At 35.9% G+C, this 4,160-nt stretch overlaps 1 non-coding gene and 1 pseudogene across 1 annotated transcript; one reads left to right on the forward strand and one right to left on the reverse strand.

Moving 5' to 3' along the window:
- Positions 1-1,597: 1,597 nt before the first annotated feature.
- LOC127499233 (5S ribosomal RNA) lies at positions 1,598-1,716 on the reverse strand. The gene has a single exon (XR_007926077.1). It is a non-coding gene; the product is annotated as a 5S ribosomal RNA (ribosomal RNA).
- A 283-nt stretch (positions 1,717-1,999) lies between these two features.
- On the forward strand, positions 2,000-2,108 carry LOC127499234 (uncharacterized; annotated as a pseudogene).
- The last annotated feature ends 2,052 nt before the right edge of the window (positions 2,109-4,160 follow it).

The raw sequence follows: 4,160 nt of genomic DNA on the forward strand, positions 1-4,160 counted from the left end.
ATATCACCCTGTTTGGACTCTTTTTTCGATTTACTAACTTGCAATTCGATTCGATATCAGTTATTTTGGATATACTGTATATCAGGTCAGTACATGGCAAATTTTCTCAAGAAAAAAAATCTCTCAACTAATGCTGTATAATACACATATCAGTTGGTACTACATTAATATTGAAGGTTAAAACAAACCAATTTGTTTACAAACTTAAATTACACTTAAGGAAATTTTTATAATAATAAAGTTATAATAGGCCTACTTTAAAATTATTTCTACTCCAATTCGTTTTTTAAAATATAAACATTTAAATGGTGGTTGTCAACTTGATGGATGTATTCAAACATGGATAATATAAGCGATTAAAGAACATTAAAAATTATAATTAATATGTAATATGGTGCATATATTTAGCTAAATGCTCCTTTTTCTAGCTGATTAACCAGTTTATGGTCACTGAATATGTTTGTTCTGAGGTAAATGTGACGTTACATTTGTTTGTTTACTAGCTTTTTTATTAGCCTACCTCTTTCCGCGGTTGAACACTGATTAAGCGATTACACGAGACATGATATGGATTTTGGTAGCCTAAGTTGTACTGTATCTTTTATCATATCTCGAGATTCATTCATGTTTATTTCGCGCTGTAACTGGTGTTAAAGCGGAGGAGAGGATCAGTTCACGTGCGCGTCAGGCTGCCGCTTAACTACAGCGATCTGTCACGACCGGTCACGACACATTAAAGAGCGCCAAAACGGTATTTGTTTTTTTATTCCAAAGTAAAATGGGAAAATATGAAACTTGAGACTTTGAGAAATATGAGACTTTGTTTCATGTCAAAAGCAACAAACCATATTGTGATTTATTGGATGGTTACGTATCTTCGCGCTTTTTTAAGTGCACGGAAATCCTTGACCTTTCCTAGTGGGTATACGGCGTATACCTGCATATCACGTAGACTACACCACTGGGATCCCCTAGGGAGAAATCGCGGGGCCCCATGCAATTGCATGCTTTGCATGGTGGGAACACACGCTACTACTGCATCAAAGATACGCCAAGTTCAACTTGAATGAAGTTTAACTGCGTTTGCAATATTTCACATTTATATATATATTTTTTTGTATAGATCTGATAGTTTTCACATGATTTTATTGATTAGTTTGATAAATACACACAATATTGCTGTTTATTTAATACAGTAGTTATCTCTTCAGTTTAAACCATAAACACATGCTGTCCACTCAAGTGGACATCTGAATAATTTTAAAATAAAACACTGACTGAATCAATATTTCATATGTTTATCTGCATGTCAGGAAGGTTTGTGAAGCTCTGGTTTAGTGTAAGTTGAGGAGACGAGCGGTTACAGAAGAACGTGTAGCGCTTAGTGTTGCTGTAGAGAGAGAAAGAAGATCTCGATCGCCCTCTGGAGGAGAAAGGAGGAATAACGAGGCTGAGCTGTCGCTTGCCGCACTTAAAGCAGAGAGAAAGCAAAATTTAAGAAAAATAAGAGAAGCAATGGATTTAAAAGAATAAAGGAACAAGCAGCCGAGCAAAGCCATGGTGAAGTGTGTTATGTGAGTAGTGAAGATAAAGCAAAAGCTTACAGCACCTGGTATTCCCAGGCGGTCTCCCATCCAAGTACTAACCAGGCCCGACCCTGCTTAGCTTCCGAGATCGGACGAGATCGGGCGTGCTCAGGGTGGTATGGCCGTAAGCGAGTGTTACAGCCAATAGCGAGCTATTTAAAGAAGACACACCGGCAGCACCCCTACACGACTCGGACCGCATTGATCACGTCCCGGGCTGCAGCTGAGAGACACAGACCCCTTTACCCCTCAAGTGTTTTCATGACTTTTTCAAAAAATATTCTCGCTTCAATGAAATTTGAACTCCGTTCACAGGATTTTGTGCCATTGCCATAACATTGATTTATTATGTATATCTATAGCTGCCAGTCTATCTGTCTTCTTTAAATAGCTCGCTATTGGCTGCACTATTCGCTTACGGCCATACCACCCTGAGCACGCCCGATCTCGGAAGCTAAGCAGGGTCGGGCCTGGTTAGTACTTGGATGGGAGACCGCCTGGGAATACCAGGTGCTGTAAGCTTTTGCTTTAGCTTCACTACTCACATAACACACTTCACCATGGCTTTGCTCGGTTGCTTGTTCCTTTATCCTTTCAAATGCATTGCTTCATTTATTTTCTTACATTTTTCTTTCTCTCTGTCTTCTGTCTGCTTTAAGTGCGGGAAGGGACAGCTCAGCCTCGTTATTCCTCCTTTCTCCTCCAGAGGGCGATCGAGATCTTCTTTCTCTCTACAGCAACACTCAGCGCTACACGTTCTTCTGTAACTCCCAAACCTTCCTGACATGCAGATAAACATGAAATACTGAACCTTTTTTTAGTCAGCGTTTTATTTTTAAATTATTTATATATAGGGCGGAGAGTATAGGGCCTACTATTGGTAAGCCTAGTTGTAATAGGCCTATTCTTATGATTCTATATTATATTATTGTTTTAACTCTAATTTTAAAAATGATGATGTAAATATATTATTGTTGCCAATTATAACTGTCCTGTGAAATAATAATAAAAAAAGAATATTTGATCATTAAGGACCTAAATATTGTTTGATTTTACACTTCAAATCTCAATACTAATAGCCTACTCCTGTTTAAAATTGTGAAGAGATGACCCTTGACCCCTGCGAAGACTTCAGATGAACCAAACTCCGGATCAACATAAATCATTTCAAATTTTGCTATATATCTTAATCATTGTTAACATGTTTTCATTACTTCAATGAGCTCATTGTTTCTGCCTTAAATTAATACATTGTTTAAATTATGTTTAAATTAATAGCTAACTGTGATTTGTATATGTACATTTCTGAAATTACATAATTTGGACACAGTCACCTCTGATAACAGATTAATCTAAATTGTAATGTTGACGTGCATTTTCTGTAAAACTGCTTTGAAATATGTATTGTGAAGCACGTTATACAAATACATGAGAACTGAATTAAATTGAAAATTCTTAAATTTCAAACATTCAAATCTTTGAGCTTATATTTTGGCGAATGTTGGTGAAATGCTATATCCACAGAAATGTTGGAAAATGTGAATATGAAAAGAAATAAATGTATTTGTGTTATTAGAATGTCATTTGCATTAACATCAGAAAGTAATCTGATTACATTATGTATGTTTCTTGTAAAGCGTTACCCCCAACACTGCTCATTTCAGATGAGATTGAAAACACCTGAGGTTTTCTCAGAGGAGAGCTGTTAGAAATGTGTCCATCTTGAACATAATCAGAATAATCAGATAATAAGGGTAAATGGACATACTCTGGTACACTGAAGGAGCATCTGAATTGAGTTTCCACAGTTTTACCTTGACAGGTTTAGAGATCTCTGATATCAGAACATGAGGACGTGATTCTATCAAAGATACGCCAAGTATGAAGTTCAACTGCGTTTTCAATATTTCACATTTATACTTTATAGTTTTCACATGATTTTATATAATTTTATTGATTAGTTTGTTAAATACACACAATATTGCTGTTATTACTGTTTGTTTAAGACAGTATCTCTTCAGGTTAAACCATAAACACATGCTGTCCACTCAAGACATCTGGAAATCTCTTTGAAAAATGTGTGTAAAAATTAAATTTCAATTTTTTTTTTTTTATGCCCTAAGAGCAGTAAAAACAGAAAAATAAATCCTGACTGAGGTTGTTCAAGAGATAGTTTACAAAATAAACTACTGGCACAGACTAAACCCTGCTTCAGAGCAGCGTTTCATAACCCCGGGTAAAAAGTAGTGCTAACCCCGCATCCGAATTACAAGTGTGAAATGCTCCTTTACCCGGGGTTAAAAGCGGTGTTTAGAATGACGGTCACCCGGGTTAAGCGCAGTGTGAAAAGCCCTAATGTCTTGTTGGAAAATGTATTTACATTAATAATTGTGAAAATATTATCTAATTAATTTAATTCATAATATTTTTAATAGTGGCAGCCCCAGTCATCCAGACCAAACAGATTTTACTTTAAGAGAAACGAAAAAACCCAAAACTTGAATTTTTTTCCGTAAATGAGATTTCTTTTCAAGAGTTTCTCCTGGATAGCAATGAAAATAAATACAAAGTAAC

Source organism: Ctenopharyngodon idella, chromosome 17 (genome assembly GCF_019924925.1).
Source record: "Ctenopharyngodon idella isolate HZGC_01 chromosome 17, HZGC01, whole genome shotgun sequence".
Taxonomy (NCBI): domain Eukaryota; kingdom Metazoa; phylum Chordata; class Actinopteri; order Cypriniformes; family Xenocyprididae; genus Ctenopharyngodon; species Ctenopharyngodon idella.